The sequence below is a fragment of the Macaca fascicularis genome, chromosome 19 (genome assembly GCF_037993035.2).
Source record: "Macaca fascicularis isolate 582-1 chromosome 19, T2T-MFA8v1.1".
NCBI lineage: Eukaryota > Metazoa > Chordata > Mammalia > Primates > Cercopithecidae > Macaca > Macaca fascicularis.
In genome coordinates this window covers 21,512,067-21,533,064 of record NC_088393.1, presented here as the reverse complement: position 1 = coordinate 21,533,064, position 20,998 = coordinate 21,512,067, and the positions used below count along the sequence as shown (strand labels likewise).

The following is a 20,998-nucleotide window of genomic DNA, read 5'->3' as shown; positions in this document are numbered from 1 at the left end:
CTCAGCTCACCACAACCTCCACCTCCCAGCAAGCAATTATCCTGCCTCAGTCCCCGAAGTAGCTGGGATTACAGGCATGCACCACCATGCCTGGCTAATTTTGTATTTTTTTTTTAGTAGAGAAGAGGTTTCTCCATGTTGGACAGGCTGGTCTCAAACTCCCAACCTCAGGTGATCCACCCACCTTAGCCCCCTAAAGTGCTGGGATTACAGGTGTGAGTCATCGCACCCAGCCAATACATTTATTTTTTTTTACACTAACTTAATAACAGGTCTGGCTGTGAGCGGTGGCTTACACCTGTAATCCCAGCACTTTGAGAGGCCATGACGGGTGGTTCACGAGGTCAGGAGTTCAAGACCAGCCTGGCCAAGGTGGTGAAACCCTGTCTCTACTAAAAATACAAAAATTAGCCAGGCGTGGTGGTAGGCACCTGTAATCCCAGCTACTCGGGAGGTTGAGGCAGGAGAATCACTTAAACCCAGGTGGCAGAGGTTGCAGTGAGCTGAGATCACAGCACTGCACTCCAGCTTGGCCAACAGAGTGAGACTGTCTCAAAAATAATAAGTAAATAATAGGTCTTACTATTATCTTCATTATACAGAGCTAGAAACAGAGCCACTGAGAGAAATGACTTGTTCACAATAGCAGAGGCAGTATTAAAAAGGCAACTTTTTCTCTACAGATAACACTCTTGAGTACGACAATAAAAACCATCTACAAGGCCGGGCACGGTGGCTCAAGCCTGTAATCCCAGCACTTTGGGAGGCCGAGACGGGCGGATCACGAGGTCAGGAGATCGAGACCATCCTGGCTAACACGGTGAAACCCCGTCTCTACTAAAAATACAAAAAACTAGCCGGGCGAGGTGGCCGGCGCCTGTAGTCCCAGCTACTTGGGAGGCTGAGGCAGGAGAATGGCGTAAACCTGGGAGGCAGAGCTTGCAGTGAGCTGAGATCCGGCCACTGCACTCCAGCCTGGGTGACAGAGCGAGACTCCGTCTCAAAAAAAAAAAAAAAAAAAAAAAACCATCTACAAACAAAAATAATTTTTAACATTCGATTTTAATAAAAATTTAACAAAAATTGAATAATTGGATACATTTTCATTGTTCTAGGTGTGTGTAAATGTATAAAATGATACACAAGGGAGAAATAAGCCAGAAAAAAAGATGGTAGTTAATATTTGTAATGAATAAATCTGGAGGCCAGGAGCAGTGCCTCACACCCGTAATCCCAACACTTTGGGAGGTTGAAGTGGGCAGATCACCTGAGGTCAGGAGTTCAAGACCAGCCTGGCCAACATGGCAAAACCCCGTCTCTACTAAAAAATACAAAAATTAGCCAGCGTGGTGGTGGGCGCCTGTAATCCCAGTTACTTGAGAGGCTGATGTCGGGAGAATTGCTTGAACCCGGGAGGCAGAGGTTGTAGTGAGCTGAGATTGCTCCATTGCACTCCAGCCTGGGCAACAAAGCGAGACTCCATCTCAAAAAAAAAAAAAAAAAAACTGGAAAGGAGTTAATTATTATTATTGACAGATGATATCTTTGTTTACTTAGAGAATGAAATAACTAAGAGATTATTTTAAAACTCTATTCAGGTGGGTGGGCAAAATTTTAAGATCATCCCTCAGATTCCCAGTCTGTTGCACACCTGTTGTGTAATCCTTTCCTCTTGAGTATTTTTTAAAAAAATGACTGTGGTGAGAAATTACTCATAAAATTAGGTTACTAACGTGTTGACTTTGTGTTCATCAAAAAAGGGAGATTATCGTGATTGGGCTCAACTTAATCAGAGGTGCTTTTAAGAGAAAGAGACATATCGTGGAAAAACACATCTGATGGCGTGGAAGTAAGTGACTTCTAGAGGTGGGCCACATGGCAGGAAATATATTTGTATATTATTATCATTTCTCCCTCCCACATGTTGCTTCCAGTAAGGAGAATAGGAGAATCCCATGGAGAGAATATTGATTAATATATGTATCTATAATAAATTGATATTAAAAATTAAGAAAAATTAAATCTTACCTTTTTGCTTAGCTGCCATCCCTCTTTGAGCATGTAAACAAACCTATCCTAGATAAAGTGTTTGTAAAAGTAGACCCTCATGTAAAGTAAGCTTGTTTATATATATAAATTAATAAAATTAAAAATTCTTTAGGTGTATGCTGAGTTCAGGCTTATTCTTTCTTTGTCCTATTTCTTAATGGATTCCATCCTGAACTCAGTAATTATAGCTAAGAAACAGTATCTAAGTTAGAAGAACTACGTTTTGAATGAAATTACACCTTTCTGGAATTTAACTATCTTGAAATGTTTTAATAATTTGTAAAATGTCTGCCTTGCATTATAAACATTTACTATTGTTTTAAATGTTTACAACTCATCTTTAAGGTGCTTTTCTGACCGTCTTGTCTTAACTAATTTTGTTGACAAAGTCCACAATTAAACAATAGACTTAAATGATATTCTAGAACAACTGGACTTAACAGATGTTTACAAAACATTCTACCCAAAAACTGCAGAATATACATTCTTTTTATCAGCACACAGAACATTCTTCAAGATAGAGCATATGATAGACCACAAAACAAGTCTCAGGAAATATTTAAAAATCAAGATTATATCGAGTACTCTCGCAGACCACAGTGAAATAAAATTGGAAATCAACTCCAAGATTAGCCTTCAAAACTATAAAAATACGTGAAAGTTAAATAATTTTCTTCTAAATGATTTTTAGGTCAACAAAATGAAGATGAAAATTTAAAAATTCTTTGAATTGAATGACAGTAGTGACACAAATTCTCAAAACCTCTGGCATCCTGCAAAAGCTATAGTAAGAGGAAAGTTCATAGCATTAAATGCCTACATCTAAAAGGCTGAAGAAGTCCAAAGAGAAAACCTAGCTCAAAGAACTAGGGAAACAAGAACAAACCAAACCCAAACCCAGCAGAAGGAAAGAAAAAAGATCAGAACAAAACTAAATGAAATTGAAATAAAAATACAAAGTATAAATGAGGCAAAAAACTGGTTCTTTCAAAAAACAAAATTGATAGGCCACTACCCAGATTAACCAAGAAAAGCTGATAGAAGATCCAGATAAGCTAAAGATATTACAACCAATGCCACAGAAATCCAAAAGATCATTCAAGGCTACTATGAACACCTTTACATGCACAAACTAGAAAACCTAGAGGAGAGAAATAAATTCTCTGAAATATGCAACCCTCCTAGATTAAAGCAGGAAAAAATAGAAACTCTCAACTGACCGGTAACAAATAATGAAATTGAAACCGTAATAAAAAATTGCCAACAAAAGAGCCCAGGACCAGATGGATTTAGCTCTGAGTTCCATCAGACATTCAAAGAAGAATTTGTACCAATCCTACTGAAGTTGTTCCAACAGATAGAGGAAATCCTTCCTTAAATCATTCTATGAATCCAGTATCACCCTAACACCAAAAACAGGAAAGTACATAATAAAAAAAAGAAAACTACACACCAACTTTTTTTTTTTTTTTTTAATGAACATAGATGCAAAAAAGGGTTGTAACTTTTTGACATATTTGACAGGCTTCCCAAAATCAAATTTCATCTTTTAAAAATTGTCTTTTTTTGCCAAGCATTTTGGCTAATGCCTGTAATCTCAGCACTTTGGGAGGCAGAGGCAGGTGGATCATCTGAGGTCAGGAGTTCGAGACCAGCCCGTCCAACGTGGTGAAACCTCGTTTCTACTCAAAATGTAAAAATATGCTGGGTGTCATGGTGGGTGCCTGTAATACCAGCTACTCAGGGAGCTGAGGCAGGAGAATCACTTGAACCTGGCAGGTGGAGCTTACAATGAGCTGAGGTCATGACATTGCACTGCAGCCTGGGCAACAAGAGTGAAACTCCATTTAGAATAATAATAAGGATTTTTTACTCCTAACTTTTGGATACTAAAGAGGGTCAATGCAGCATTCAAAAGAGTGTTGAACGGGATTATTTAATATGTTAAATTATATGGGTATCATTGTCAGATTAAAAATGATGTTTGACTCACCCCATCCTGCTGCCCTGTGAAGAAGGTGGCTGCTTCTACTTTGCTTTCTGTTATTTCAAAATGGATTAAGATTCATCATCCCCCTTGAAATAATTAAAGGGGAAAAAATACAATCAACATATATGAGACAGTGGTTTAAGATGCTAGTTGTCACGCAGTGAAGAACAGTGATCCCCAAGACACTGGAAACAAATAGTTGAGCCCTATAGTTTCTCCAGTTGACAGTTTTGAGAGACTTTCCAATACTGCAGCACCAAAAGGAGGCAGAACCAAGGCAGAGTTTGGCAGTAAGAGGACCAACTTGTTGCAATTTGCCTTGCTTTTTCCATCTTAAAAGTGAAACTTCTGAATTTCCCAAGCCCTTTCCACCGAAATCCCATGATAACAGGAGTAGTTGGTCACTTTACCTGAAGAACGAATTAAAATGGAGCTGAGAATCAAGAAAACTAAATCAGCTGCAATTCACAGGGAAGATCACCAGAAAGGAGAGAGCAGTACAGAGAAAGAATGCAGACATCTGAAGGTCACCTTCAGTTTTTCAGCTGAGTATTGATTAGCATATTCGCCTAAGGAAATTGCATCAGGCTGGGAAAGAACCAAGTGAAAATATTAAAGGCAACAGAATGTGGTTTTTCTAATCAGAAAAACCAAGAATAGTTCCTATTTCTGGAGCCACTCAGGAAAGTATCACATTTTATAGGACATCAGGTGAAGTAGTCAGAAGTATGTTCTAGACTAAACAATGCTGTGGTTTCAACCTAACAAGTCTTTAAGGCTGAAAAGGTCAGTGTTCACAAGTTACTTAAGTACATTCTAGAACAAAACTCAAGAAGAGTTACAGGAACACAATAACATGCAATATTCAAAGAAGTAAAATTTACAATAAATGTCATAAAAATTATCAGAGATGAAGGACATCAGCAAAATGGAGAAACAGGAGGTTCCTGAATATCCCTCTTCCCAAGAATACACCAAGTAAACACCTACACACTGATCAGTTCTCCCCTAGAGAAAGCCAGAATCCAGTTGAAAGATTCTCAAACAGTGGGCAACTGAAAAATTATCTAAATTAAAACACTTAGGAAAAGTGGAGATACACTCACTCCACACTGAGCACAAAATCTTATACTTGGGAAGGAAACACCAGCTTCTTCCCAAGGAGAGGTTTGTACTACATATACAATGCCCAAATTATACAGTCCCTGCTGGAGCACTGGCTCTTAATCTCTGTGCTTCAGGAGAAAACTGGAAAAAAATAAAAAGAAACAAAAACGCCAACAGTCTAAGAAACTTACGGAACACCATCAAGCAGAATATTATCACATTATTACGCTAGCAGAAGGAAAAGAGAAAAAAGAACAGAAAACATATTCAAAAACATAATGGGCAGAAAACTTTCTAAATTAGGAGAAGGAAATAGAAATCCCAATCCAGGCTGGGCACGGTGGCTGATGCTTATAATCCCAGCACTTTGGGAGGCCAAGGTGGGCAGATCACTTGAGAGGTCAAGGAGTTTGAGACCAACCTGGCCAACGTGGTGAAGTCCCTTCTCTACTAAAAATACAAAAATTATCCAGGTGTGGTGGCAGGCACCTGCAGTTTCAGCTACTCTGGAAGCTGAGGCAGGAGAATCACTTAAACTTGGGAGGCAGAGATTGCAATGAGCTGAGATCACACCACTGCCACAGCCTGGGAGACAGATTGAGACTCTACCTCAATTAAGGGGAAAAAAAAAAAAAATCCCAATCCAGGAAGTGTATTAGTTAGAAGTAATATGTGAATTCAGTAAAAATTTAGGATGCCAAATTAATGTACAAAATCAGTAGCATTTCTATAATAGCAAACTATCTAGAAAAGAAATCAAGAAAACAATTTGATTTACAATAGTACCAAAAAATAAAAATACTTGGAGATAAAATTAACCAGGACATGAAAGACCTCTATGTTCAAACTGTAAAACATTGTTGAAAGAAACTGAAGAAGACACAAACAAATGCAGGGATATCCTGTGTTTTTGAACTGGAAGCATTAATTCTGTTAAAATGCCCATACTACACAAAACAATCTACAGATTCAGTGCAATCTCCATCAAAATTCCAATGTCATTTTTCACAAAAAAAAAAATTCTAAAATTCATATGGAACCACAAGACACCAAATAGGCAATCTTAAGCAAAAACAACAAGGCTGGAGACCTCATACTCCCTGGTTTCAAAATATAAAACTATTGCAATCAAAAGAGCATGGTACTGCCAAAACAACAACAACAACAACATAAACAAAAATATATCAGCCAATGCCACAGGATAGAAAGCCCAGAAATAAGTATTTATGGTGAGTTGATTTTCAACAAAGGTGCCAAGAGCAATTGGGAAAGGACAGTCTTTAATAAATGGTGTTGGGTAAACTGAATATCCACATGCGGAAGAATGAAATTAAACTTCAATCTTATGCCATATACAAAAATTACCTGACTATAAATCGGTGTTTTAAACATAAGACCTGAAACCGTAATGTTCTCAGAAGAACAGGTAGGGGAAAAGTTCCATGGCATTGGTCTGGGCAATGATTTTTTCAGATAAGACCCCAAAAGCACAGACAAAAAAATGCAAAAAGTAGACAAATAAGATTGCATCAAACTAGAAACAATTAAACAGACTGTGAAAATAATGAACTGATAAGGAGGACATATTTGCAAACCGTGCATCTAAAAAGGGGGTAATATGCACAATATACGAGGAACTCAATAGCGAGAAAAATAACTTCGTTAAAATATGAGCAATGTATCTGAGCAAACATTTCTCGAAAGAAGCTATATAGCCAACATATATATGAAAAAAAAATGCTCAATATCTCCTGTCAGGAAAATGCACATTAAAACCACAATGAAATATCGTGTCACACTTGTTAGAATGGCTCGTATCACAAAGACGAGTGATAACAAGTGGATGTGGATAAAAAGGAACCCTTGTGCACTGTTGGTGGGAATGTAAATTAGTATAGCCATTTTGGAGAATAGTTTTTTTTTTTTTTTTTTTTTTTTTTTTTTTGAGACGGAGTCTTGCTCTGTCACCCAGGCTGGAGTGCAGTGGCCAGATCTCGGCTCACTGCAAGCTCCGCCTCCCGGGTTCACGCCATTCTCCTGCCTCAGCCTCCCGAGTAGCTGGGACTACAGGCACCCGCCACCTCGCCCGGCTAGTTTTTTGTAATTTTTAGTAGAGACGGGGTTTCACCGTGTTAGCCAGGATGGTCTTGATCTCCTGACCTCGTGATCCGCCCGTCTCGGCCTCCCAAAGTGCTGGGATTACAGGCTTGAGCCACCGCGCCCGGCCTGGAGAATAGTATTAAATGTCCTCAATAAACTCAATATAGAACTACAAAACAATTCTGGTGATCAAACAAACACTAAGTGTCATTTTACTCTACTGTGTACATAATTGTTATTGAACCAGTCAGTAACTTCATTGGCTTCTTGAAGCAAATGTGGCTTTAATTTATTAAAAATTCCTGGAATGTCATTAGCTGGAAGAAATGCCAATGCAGGCAAATAACACATTTTAAAACGGAAGTTTTCATTGTTGCCATATTGTATAACAAATTCACTCATCTGAATTTTCCATAAAAGGCATTGGTCTGAATGGAAAAACCAAACTTCATTTGTAACATTTTGAAATTCACTTTTAGAAGACTTGATTACACCTAATTCTAAATCTGTCATCGTTTTGGGATTCAACTGAAATCTATTTTCCTCTGCAAAGGCCACCAGATCTTCAAATAAGGATTTATAAGGTACATTACCAGGCCGGGCGCGGTGGCTCAAGCCTGTAATCCCAGCACTTTGGGAGGCCGAGACGGGCGGATCATGAGGTCAGGAGTTCGAGACCATCCTGGCTAACACGGTGAAACCCCGTCTCTACTAAAAAATACAAAAAACTAGCCGGGCGAGGTGGCAGGTGCCTGTAGTCCCAGCTACTCGGGAGGCTGAGGCAGGAGAATGGCGTAAAAACCCGGGAGGCAGAGCTTGCAGTGAGCTGAGATCCGGCCACTGCACTCCAGCCTGGGCGACACAGCGAGACTCCGTCTCAAAAAAAAAAAAAAAAAAAAAAAAAAAAAAAGGTACATTACCTTTTCCAATCATTAATACATAAATAAGTAGATTATTTTAGAATCTTCAGATCCAACAGGGGCATGAATCGTATATAATTAATTAAAAAATGAAGACAGTTTTGAAAGTATCATCCAGTTTAGCCAAAATGAAGCATGTGATAGTTTTTCTGTTAGATTTAGTGGTATATATAAGAACTATATCTTCTTCAATAGTAAAATCCGTAATCAAAAATAGTTTATCATTTAATGTGTTTTGTAATGCTGGAGGAACATCAATATCAGCGAGTGTTAAGAAGGTCAAAAAAATGATGTTTGACCTTTGCCAACTTGTATTTTAATAATCCAAAATTGTATGAAAATTTCAAAAATCTAATATATGCTATAGTTATAATTATGGTTGTTATGATACATTATTGTAGACCACAGATATAATCAATTTTTTATTTGTTATAACCATTTTAAGTAATTTCCACAATTAGTGGTTTAATTCTGATATAGTTTTTTTTTTTTTTAACTTCAAAAGCATACAAAATCTTAAAGTATTGTGTCTTTAAGAAGGTTCACAAAAAGGACCAGCCATGGTGGCTCACAACTCTAATCCCAGCACTTTGGGAGACCAGCCTGGCCAGCATGGTGAAAGCCTGTCTCTACTAGAAATACAAAAATTAGCCGGGTGTGGTGGCATGTGCCTGTAATCCCAGCTCCTCTGGAGGCTAGGCAGGAGAATCACTTGAACCCAGGAGGCAGAGGTTGCAATGAGCCGAGATCATGCTGTTGCATTCCAGTCTGGGTGACAGACTGAGACTCCGTCTCAAAGAAAAGAAAGAAGAAGAAAGTTCACAAAAAGATGGAAAGGGCCCAGACAAGTTGAGTACAGGTTTCTGATAATTTTAGGACTGTATTTTTTGGATTGGGAAAGAATTGTGAGAATTCAAATGAAGAAACTGACTCTTATTAAACTGCTAACCCAGGCAAGATGAAAATTAGTTGAATATCAGAAAAATACTTTGCCACATTTTTATGCTGAACCAGCCAGTACTAATTTTTTTTAGATATGCCATTTAAATAAACTGTGGTCCACATCAAGTTAACTATGATAACCTCTGTTGCCAGTGCTATGCATCTAAGTTGGAGAAACAAACCTTGTATTTAAGAGGACATAAATTTAATGTTATGTGTGGATTCATGGAGAACATAGCCACTTGTTCATTCCTGAGTTCTTAAAGTGTCCATTATTAAAAGTTATGCATTTTGTTACTCATCACAGAAAGGATAAAATAATTTAAATATAAATTAAATGTGTGTGTGGTGGGGTGACTTCTAAATTACTAAAATAGGTTATAATTCTGAGAAGACAATTAAAACTTCATGTACATTTCTGCTATCTGATGAGCCATTTAAACATTTATACAGAAATTTTGTTCAAATGCCTTTTTTTTTTTTTTTTTTTGAGACGGAGTGTCACCCTGTCACATAGACTGGAGTGCAGTGGTGCAATCTTGCCTCGCTGCAACCTGCACCTCCTAGGTTCAAGCGATTCTCCTGCAATAGCCTCCTGAGTAGCTGGGACTACCGGCACACGCCACCATGCCTGGCTAATTTTTGTATTTTTAGTAGAGATGAGGTTTTGCCATGTTGGCTAGGCTGCTCTCAAACTCCTGACCTCAAGTAATTTGCCTGCCTCGACCTCCCAGTTAATTGTCATTTTTAATGCACACTTTTGTAGTATAAAAGCTTTCTTATGCAAGAAGCCTGATGTTATAACCACAGCTAAAATAGTATTAAGATATATCTTTTTCTCATGGGACGTTTCTGAAAAAGTCTTTATCATTTATTTCACTAGACAATTTGTAAAGCTGTTAAATACGGTATTACAGATACAATAGTATTGAGCAAAGCTAACTAAATTGACTGAATTTCTTTTGTAATTTCAGGTGACAGTCAGATCCACTTAGGGTGAAAAAATGTGTTGACCCTTATAAAATAGTCATTGGATGGCTTATGCGCCTGATAATAGAATCCCAGGTATCTTCTGCTACTGAAGTCTAATATGACTAAACGTAGCAAGGCTTTAATGCTTTATGGCAAAGCATGTTTTCACCAGGTAAGGAAAGCTTTTAATAATCTACGGACTGAGAAGAGCAAAACTCTGTATAATCTAGAGCCCAAGGATTGAGTCTGTGCCATTTACACTGCAGCAAGACTTCAGGGCCTTGGACACTGGGTTTATAATCTCAACACTCAGAAGTATTCCTTCAAACTCTTGCAATTATATACCCATTGGAGATCTTACGGTAAAGCTAACTAAGGAAGTTTCTCCTCAAAAGCAGTTACAGAAAATTCTCTTCCTCTTTAGTTCATCTGCATCTCCTTATTGGACCACGAGAAATAGCAGCCCAACCCTCAGTTTGGTCCAGGAACACAGGCAGAATCTGGGAGAAGTGAGGCGCTATGGGTGCAGAGCTGCTCAGAGAGGGCTCCAGGCCAGGGCACAGTCACTGCACAGGGAGGAGACAGGACGCCTGGGGTCCCAGCTGTCAGTCCAGTCATCTTATGGCTGAAGGGGACTGATAGCCGAGCTAGGCAAGGAGAACTTGGGGCCACAGATTGTGGCACTCACTGCAGGGAGGACTGAGTCCCGCCATAGCCACTTTTGAGCACTTACAACCAGCCTCTCCCTCTCTCAGTTGTCTGACCTGGCACTCTCACCATATCTAGGCTTCCAGGGAATCTTGGCATCTTAGCTGTGGATCTCTCGATCCCTGCAGGTCACAGGGGAACAGAGGCTGGGCCACTAGGAGCAGAGGACACAGGGCAGCGAAGACAAGACCTGGAGCTCCGACTGCAGCAAGAGACAAACCTGGAAGCCATCCTGTGGGCGCCAGCTGCATGCATATAGGACAGTTCCCAGCCCAGCATCTCTGATTAGATAATGTTTTTTTTGTTCTTTTTCTTTTTTTTTTTTTTGAGATGGAGTCTCGCTCTTTCACCCAGGCTGGAGTACAGTGGCGCAATCTCAGTTCACTGCAAGCTCCGTCTGCCAGGTTCACGCCATTCTCCTGCCTCAGCCTCCCCAGTAGCTGGGACTACAGGCGCCCGCCACCACACCTGGCTATTTTTTTGTATTTTTGGTAGAGATGGGGTTTCACTGCCTTAGCCAAGATGGTTTCAATTTCCTGACCTCGTGATCCGCCCGCCTAGGCCTCCCAAAGTGCTGGGATTACAGGCGTGAGCCACCGCATCTGGCATCCTGATTAGATAATGTTTAAAGCCCCGCCCCCACAGGCCCTGAGTGACAAAAGATGTGATCAGATACTGGGCTGAATTAAAAGTTGTGACAGCCTAGGCTGCAGCCTTCTCAGGCAGGGCTTCCTCACTGAGCTGAGGCAGGCCCACCCCAGAAGGCATTTGCATTTAACCTTTTGGGTACTGTCATGCATTTATAAATATTATATGGCTAGTCACAAACAAAAACCAAATAATAACAATTACTTTAAAATTTCAGCTTTTAGGCCTTTACTGGCTTCTGGTCCTTTGAGCACATAGCCTGAGATTTTAGAAAGGAGGCAGTCTTCTGAAACAAAATCTGAGCCATATGTGAATTTTAAATTTTCTAGTAGCCAAACATCAAAAAAAAAGAAATAGGTAAAATTAATCAATATTCTGTTTTTGATATTATGAGGCAACAAGTATCCTATTAAAATTTCTCACCCATATTGTCTCTTAATCTTTTACGTATCAAGGGATAAGTCTGTTCATATGTAAGGTTGACTGCCGAATCCTCTACATATAGAAGCATGCCCCATGGGTGCATACAAGAGACCTGTTTTTTACTGCTGCTGTTTGTAGAGCCACAAGACAAAAAGTGTGAACTAAGAGTGTCATGAGAGCAGAAATGTCTTGATTTTTGATCTGTGAGAAAAGCTATCTAAATCAAGGTTTTCATCCGCTTATGTCTTCAGATCTGTCCACAGTCTTGACCTCTAATGTTTAGATATGAAGAAAATAGATTAGAGGCAAACTTATTTTGCCATTTAACCTTGATCCTAATGGTCAGACTGGTGTCTGATTTCTTCTGTGGTGTAAGTGACTGTGTGAGTATAAATGCACCAATCACATGCATACATTCTACATGAATTTTTGCATTAATCAACATTATCTTACAAGACATCCAACTTTAAATCAAAGGAAAATCCCAGTACCTTTAGGGCACCCACTGTTAGAAAGTAACTAGTAATCAACCTGTCATCGAACCCTGGCATTCTGTCTGCACTGGATGCGTGTATTAGTTAGCTATTGCTACCTCTCAAAACTGAGAAGATAACAAAGGAAAGGAATTGTTAAATTAGTTATAGCCTAAAGCTGCTCCCTTTCATGATTAATTTTGGTTAATAGGTTCTTTTTGTACAGAGTTAACGAAAACCTAACTGGATATGTAAGTAGCCTGTAACCCATTCTTGTACCAATCACTATGTTTTTGCCAATGAAAGAATGTCAACTGTTCATACCATGTTCAAATAAGGCAAATCTCAAGCGATAATCAATCTGGCTGTTTTTGCACCTCTCTCCCATTTTCTGTATGTCACTTTGCTTTTTCTCTCTATAAATCTTTTTTCACAGTGTGGCTGTGCTGGAGTCCCTCTGAGCCTACTCTAAATCCTCTAAATCTAAATTTGCAAATCAGTCTTTGCTTCGTTAAGCTTTTTAAAATTTGATTTCTCTAAAGTTTTTTTCTTTGAAAAGTTTTCAGTTTTCTTTTGTTGTTGTTGCTGTTGTTGTTGTTGTTGTTGAGATGACGTTTTGCCCTTGTTGCCCAGGCTGGAGTGCAATGTTGCAATCTCGGCTCACTGCAACCTCCACCTCCCGGGTTCAAGTGATTCTCCTGCCTCAGCCTCCCAAGTAGCTGGGATTACAGGCATGTGCCACCACGCCAGGCTAATTTTGTATTTTTAGTAGAGACAGGGGTTCTCCTTGTTGGTTGGGCTGGTCTCGAACTCCCGACCTCAGCTGATCTGCCTGTCTTGACCTCCCAAAGTGCTGGAATTACAGGCATGTCACCATGCCCAACCTTCTAATATTTTTTATGATGAGAAATAAATAATGTCTTGCTGGGCTTTGATTTTCTAAACTCATTCCTCAGGTATTTTCCCAGATTATTCTATGTCCTTTAAAAATGCTTCTGCAATTTTTTCAGAGACAGTGTCTCACTATTGTCCAGGCTGGAGTGCAGTATTGTAACCAATCATAGCTTACTGCAGTCTTGACCTTTCAGGCTAAAGAAACCCTCTTGCCCCAGCCACCCGAGTAGCTGGGATTACAGGCATGCACCATCATGCCTCGCTAATTTTTTAAATTTTTTCATGGATATAGAATCTCACTGTGTTGCCCAGGCTGCACTTGAACTCGTGAGCTCAAGTGATTCTCCCAACTCAGCTTCCCAAAGTGGTAGAATTACAGGTGTGAGCTACCATGTGCTTCTGCAATTTCTTTACAGGATTATTACCGATAATAAACAGTACTGTATGGGCACAAATCTAAAAGGAATTTGACTTCTTTTTTAGAAGTGTCACTGTCCAGGATATCAAGGTTTTGTGACAGCTACTTTAATATTATAGTTTGGTCTGTGGAGGTGAATGGGCTTTGGAGTCAGACACAGTTGATTCTGAGTCTCAGCCCAGTCACTTAGTAGCTGTGGGTCTTTGGACAGGTTTCTTGATGTAGAAGAGTTCTATAAACCACATATGGGGGGGAGGGGGGGAAACAGAGTAATACTGATTGCAACAATTGTAGCAATTTTTCATCCCTTCTGTATCCGTGCCCATTGCCAAGTGATTTTACAGCTGTTGTCATCGAGATTCAGAATCTGTTTTCCAAACCCTAGATCTGGCTGGTCTTATTTGCTCAGGACAGTAGAAACCTGTGAACATGACAGTGTGCTAGTTTGGGGCCCAGGCTTAAAGGTCTTGAATGCTTTTACTTTCCTTTCAGAATGCTGCCATCTCCATGAAAACAGCCCATGTTAGCCAGCTGGAGGATAAGATGTTATGAGAACAGGACACAAGGTGTCCCTGTTGACAGATGCAGAAGCAAAAGCTCTCCCCCTGAAACACAGCTGCCTACTCAACAAGCAGCTGACGATACATGTCTGAAAGGGGTCAGCTGAGACCAGAAGAATGGCCCCATTGAGCCCAGCCTAAGTGACTGACCATCTTAATTATGAGCTAATAAGTTTTAGATATTTTCTTATGCAGCAATAGCTAATACACGCATCCAGTGCAGACAGAATGCCAGGGTTCAATGACAGGTTGATTACTAGTTACCTTCTAACAGTGGGTACCCTAAAGGTACTGGGATTTTCCTTTGATTTAAAGTTAGATGTCTTGTAAGATAATGTTGATTAATGCAAAAATTCACGTAGACACGTATGCATGTGATTGGTGCTTTTATACTCACACAGTCACCCACACCACAGAAGAAATCAGATACCAGCCTGACCATTAGGATCAAGGTTAAATGGCAAAATAAGTTTGCCTCTAATCTATTTTCTTCATATCTAAACATTAGAGGTCAAGACTGTGGACAGATCTGAAGACGTAAGAGTTGTCTTTTCTTGTGGCCCCATCAGCCTTTGTTCAATGTCTGATTTCTGGAAGAAAGATGGACAACGGGAAGCCAGCAATGGTGTATCTCTGGTTATTTTATTCCTGCTGCCCTCTACCCATTCTGTGGCCATTATTCATTCCGCCCTTGGAACTGAACAGAGATGTTGGTAGGGAGAGGCTGCTGTTTCACTTCTGGCAGAAAAAAATTGTTCAGGCCTTTCACCCCCAATGATGATATAAGAGCTGTACTCAATGTGGCAGCTGCTGGTCATGTGTGGCTACTGGGTGCCTGAAATTTGACTGGGTCTGAAATGTGATGTGCTGGAAAGGCAAAATACAGAGTTGGTTTCTTAGTTCTAAATACATATATACTTTATTAGTAATTACACATTGTTCATAAATTAAAATAGTATTTTAGATATATTGGGTTAATTAAATTATTACAATCAATTTTACCTATTTTTTTTTTTTTTTTTGGAGACGGAATCTCGCTCTGTCACCCAGGCTGGAGTGCAGTGGCGTGATCTCGGCTCACTGCAAGCTCCACCTCCCGGGTTCACGCCATTCTCCTGCCTCAGCCTCCCAAGTAGCTGGGACTACAGGTGCCCACTCCCACACCCAGCTAATTCCTATTTCTTTTTTTTAATGTTTGGCTACTAGAAAATTTAAAATTCACTTATGGCTCGTATTATTTCAGAGGACTGCCTCCCTTCTAAAATCTCAGGCTATGTGCTCAAAGGACCAGAAGCCAGTAAAGGCCTAAAAGCTGAAATTTTAAAGTAATTGTTATTATTTTGTTTTTGTTTTTGACTAGCCATATAATACTTATAGATGCATATGACAGTACCCAAAAGGTTAAATGCAAATGCCTTCTGGGGTGGGCCTGCCTCAGCTCAGTGAGGAAGCCCTGCCTGAGAAGGCTGCAGCCTAGGCTGTCACAACTTTTAATTCAGCCCAGTATCTGATCACATCTTTTGTCACTCAGGGCCTGTGGGGGCGGGGCTTTAAACATTATCTAATCAGGATGCCAGATGCGGTGGCTCACGCCTGTAATCCCAGCACTTTGGGAGGCCTAGGTGGGCGGATCACGAAGTCAGGAAATTGAAACCATCTTGGCTAACGCGGTGAAACCCCATCTCTACCAAAAATACAAAAAAATAGCCAGGTGTGGTGGCGGGCGCCTGTAGTCCCAGCTACTGGGGAGGCTGAGGCAGAATGGCGTGAACCTGGCAGACGGAGCTTGCAGTGAACTGAGATTGCGCCACTGTACTCCAGCCTGGGCGAAAGAGTGAGACTCCATCTCAAAAACAAAAAAAAAGGAAAAAAAAAAAACCATTATCTAATCAGAGATGCTGGGCTGGGAACTGTCCTATATGCATGCAGCTGGCGCCCACAGGATGGCTTCCAGGTTTGTCATTTGCTGCAGTCGGAGCTCCAGGTCTTGTCTTCGCTGCCCTGTGTCCTCTGCTCCTAGTGGCCCAGCCTCTGTTCCTCTGTGACCTGCAGGGATCGAGAGATCCACAGCTAAGATGCCAAGATTCCCTGGAAGCCTAGATATGGTGAGAGTGCCAGGTCAGACAACTGAGAGAGGGAGAGGCTGGTTGTAAGTGCTCAAAAGTGGCTGTGGTGGGACTCAGTCCTCCCCGCAGTGAGTGCCACAATCTGTGGCCCCAAGTTCTCCTTGCCTAGCTCGGCTATCAGTCCCCTTCAGCCATAAGATGATGACTGGACTGACAACTGGGACCCCAGGCGTCCTGTCTCCTCACTGTGCAGTGACTGTGCCCTGGCCTGGAGCCCTCTCTGAGCAGCTCTGCACCCATAGCGCCTCACTTCTCCCAGATTCTGCCTGTGTTCCTGGACCAAACTGAGGGTTGGGCTGCTATTTCTCGTGGCCCAATAAGGAGATGCAGATGAACTAAAGAGGAAGAGAGTTTTCTTTTCTGTAACTGGTTACAGACAGAAGGCCTGGAAATTATTGCCAGACCAACTCAAAATTACAAAGTTTTCTGGCCCTTATATACTTTCTAAGCTATACGTCTGCATGTACGTGTGCATTCATCTAAAGACATAAGTGATTAACTTCTTTTAATCTATAAGATCTGAGTTCTGAAGACCTTCTTCTAGAGCCTCAGTAAGTTTACTTTACCTAAATGGGTCCAGTTGTTCAGGTGATTACCTTTATATTGTCTCCTGCCAAATCATAAAAGGTTTGGGGAGTTCCTTTGGACTCCAGTAAACTTGTTTGTAGAGGCCTGGGGAGTTTCTTCAGGCCCCCAATAAAATGTGTTTAGTCCTAAAAGAGTCCTGTTAAGAATTCCTTCGTTATTTGATCATGCTTTAAGGCCCAGGAAAAGCCTAGGCAAAACTCTTGGTGGGCTCTTTATTACATTCCAGCCTTTGTATAAGGGCACTGGCTCTTTCAGCTTTTAATATTTAACTTAACTACTCGGTCAGTACTGAAACAGTTGTTACGGAGGCCTGCATTAGTGAGGCCTGGCCTGCCATACAGGGACTATGGGAGGATCATCAGGAAAGAATTCTGACTCAGCATGTTGGGTTCATGAATGGAAAGAGCTTTGGTCTCTGGGATTCCCAGTTTATTTTTTCTCCTATTAAAAATTTATGGGAGTAACTACAAACATATTAAATAATTTAAATAGTGATTGAATAATTGAAGAGCACCCAGCAATAATTTGTAGTTTGTGGTTCATGGGAAGAGCTTGGAGAAAAGACTTTTATAAGGGGCATGATGAAGAAAACTGAATTCAATAATTGGTTAGGTACAGTTAAATAGTTTCTTAATTTGTTCAATCAAGGTGTTCAATCTGTTTATGTACTCAGAGGTTAACTGGCAGTTTATAGTTTGTTAAGCCTGAATTTTATTTCTACCAATATAATAATTTACCAAAAAATTGCATTTGAGTTAGATTTTTTTAATAGTGGGATTCCAGGGACTAGAGCCTCCTCAGTCTAATTGCCTCCCACTTAATTATTTTCATACTTTGTAGGGGACCAATTTTCTACTGCATTTTTCTCATGTGGCCCAAGAAAGGTCTCAAGTCTACCCCCCACCCTCAATTTCTTCAGCCTAACTTTGACTTGCAGTAAAATATGAAATTTCCAGTTTCTTCTGACAATCCCAAATGCCAACTTCCCCGCTCTAATTCATATTATCACCTATTTGTCAATTAGTGTACATTTTTTATACCACACTCTGTGTGTGTGTGTGTGTGTGTGTGTGTGTGTGTGTGTGTGTGTGTGTGTGTGATGAAGTCTTACTCTTGTTGCCCAGGCTGGATTCTAATGCCATGACGTCGGCTCACTGCAACCTCTGCCTCCTGGTTCAAGCAATTCTCCTGCCTCAGTCTCCTGAGTAGCTGGGATAACAGGCACCCACCATCATGCCCAGGTAATTTTTTGTATCTTTAGTAGAGACAGGGTTTCACCATGTTGGCCTGGTCTCCAGCTTCTGACCTCAGGTGATCCACCTGGCTTGGCCTCTCAAAATGCTGGGATTACCACGCCTCTCCGATAACATATTTCAATTAATCATTTTTTGACAAAAGCATTGGATGGCACATTTTTAAAGATTTGTTTCCTGTTCATAAATATTTTCCATGAGAAGAAAGCAAAGAACAATCCCCTGACACTGTGTTGTAAAAAATCTCAGTGTCTCTTTTCCTGTTATCTTCTCTGGGCACAGGGATATCAGAATGTTTTTGGATCAAGGTTTACCTTTGGAAACTTTATGAGATGATGTGCTCTCAGCCACCCTTACCTGGTCCTAGGTTTCATTACTGTCTGGAGATAAACCAAGATACCCACCATGACTATGCCTGCTAGACTATCTAGTGGATATCAGCTCCTGGGTCATATTCTCCTTTAGCACAACCTGAAGTTTAGAGTTTAGCCTCTCAAGGGAGTAAGTGAATGCCCTGTTGCTGAGAGAAGTCTTGTGTACTCTTCCTTTGAAAAGCTAACCCTTGGCCGGGTCCAGTGGCTCAAGCCTATAATCCCAGCACTTTGGGAGGCTGAGGCAGGTGGATCACCTGAGGTCAGCAGTTCGAGACCAGCCTGGCCCACTTGGCAAAACCCCATCTCTACTAAAAATACAAAAATTGGCGGGGGCATGGTGGCATGTGACTGTAATCCCAGCTACTGGGGAGGCTGAGGCAGGAGGATCGCTTGAACCTGGGAGGCGGAGGTTGCAGTGAGCCGAGATCATGCCACTGCACTCCAGCCTGGACAACAGAGTAAGACTACATCCCCCCGCCAAAAAAAAAAATGCTAATCCCTTGAAACATTAAGATTGTCTCCACCCAACCCAGCTTCCATTCCTTGGAGACATATTGCTGGTCAGCCAATCAGATTCTGGTATTGAGGGGCAAACAGAAATAATTTCTGCCCCCTGGATTCTCTAAGGGGGCAGAGAAATACTGAAAAAATATATAGTGAAAGAAAAATAGTGACAAATTTGTGAATTAAAAAAAATAGTATCCCAAAAGTTAAAAAATAACCATGACCCTAGTAAAATGGTGCAAGAACTTACGAAGTAAAATGCACCTGTGGTAGTACTGAGACATAGTGCAGTGTGTCCTAAGAGGTTAGTTATTGAGCACTTAAGGGAGCAGGATGGGATGGGAGAATGTGTCGAGTGATTGGATGGCCTGACTTGACACATGAGTCAGACGCATCTGTTTTCTGATCAGCACTGCCAGTTACTCATTTTGTCACCATGAAAATATTTGTTTTCACTTACTTTGACCTCTTAGTTTTCTAATTGTAAATTGCATTTTATTAGTAGGGCTTGAAAGGTAAAATATTTACAGAGGGAGTCTAGCATGGTGGCTCATGCCTATAATCTCAGCACTTTGGGAGGCCAGGGTAGGCAGATCACCTGAGCTCAGGAGACCTGAGCTCAGGCAACATAGTGAAACCCCATCTTTACAAAAAAATACAAAAATCTGTCAGGTGCAGTGGTGTACACCGGTAGTCCCAGCTACTTGGGAGGCTGAGGCAGGATAATTGCTGGAACCCAGCAGGCAGAGGTTGCAGTGAGCCGAGATAGCACCACTGTACTGGGTTACAGAGCGAGACCTTGTCCGAGAAAAAAAAAAAGAAAGAAAATATATACAAAGGTCATAAAAAAAGGTGGGATTCAGAAAAAAAACCTTATATCTAGTCATATATTCCATTTATTAAAAATTCTCATGTACTTTTTTTTTTTTTTTTTTTTGAGATGAAGTCTTCCTCTGTTGTCCAGGCTGGAGTGCAGTGGTACCATCTCTGCTCACTGAAAGATCCACCTCCTGGATTCAAGAGACCTTCCTGCCTCAGTCTTCTGACTAGCTGAGATTACAGGTGCTTGCCTCTATGCTGGCTAGTTTTTGTATTTATAGTAGAGATGGAGTTTCACCATACTGGCCAGCCTGGTCTGGAACTCCTGACCTTAAATGATCCACCTGCCTTGGCCTTCCAAAGTACTGGAATTACAGGGCAAGCCACTGTGCCTACCCCTCATTTACTATTTTCTTTCCCAGTGTGAGTTTAGGAATTTTCTCAGGTTTATTGTTTATGCCTGGATGATTTCAAACCAAATTCCAAGGTTTCGCTTTTAGAATGCTACCAAGGAGAAAAAAAAATAAGAAAAATCTTTTTTCCATTTTGGCTGTAGAAAATGAATACATCTCAACAAGAAAATTTGGTAGATACTATGTGAGTTACATGGATTCATGAAAATATCAGCTCCTCTTTTTGCAGGGTATATTTGTGACAGTGAATATCTCTGTTCTATATCCTGTTATCTTGATTTCTGAGTTTCATGCTAAATTTTATGAGACAAAACTTGGTACATCCTTATAAGTGTTCCCATATGACTGTTTACTACTTAGTTTTCAAGGGAAAAATACAATAATACATTTATTGTCTGAAAGGAATAGATACTTTTGCTTTTCTTATTGAGGTATGAGATGTAAGCACCTGAAAATTTCCTTCACTTATGTGAACACTGTGTTTGAGTAATTTTGCTGGATTTTTTTAAACACTTAGTTTCAAAAACCAAGTGAATAACTCTGAAATGAAAATTAAAGCTTGAGCCCTGTGACTCTGAGCTAAGGCTAATACTGAGCCTGCAGAAAGAGATTATTAAAGGCCCAATTAGTTCTTTCTGAGGAGCCTTTCCTGAAGATGTCCCAGCCTGCTCACCCCAGCCATGAAAGAAGCCTTTATACTGAGAGAAGCTACAAAGC

At 40.6% G+C, this 20,998-nt stretch overlaps 1 long non-coding RNA gene across 2 annotated transcripts; it reads left to right on the top strand.

Annotated features, from left to right (window-relative positions):
• The first annotated feature begins 1,024 nt into the window (after positions 1 to 1,024).
• Positions 1,025 to 19,900, top strand: LOC123570211 (uncharacterized). Of its 2 annotated transcripts, XR_010583541.2 has the most exons (3): positions 1,025 to 7,830; positions 8,158 to 10,252; positions 18,043 to 19,900. It is a non-coding gene; the product is annotated as an uncharacterized lncRNA (long non-coding RNA). The 2 variants fall into 2 exon arrangements; XR_010583540.2 differs by lacking the exon at positions 18,043 to 19,900 and having other exon boundaries at positions 8,158 to 13,897.
• Positions 19,901 to 20,998: the final 1,098 nt, after the last annotated feature.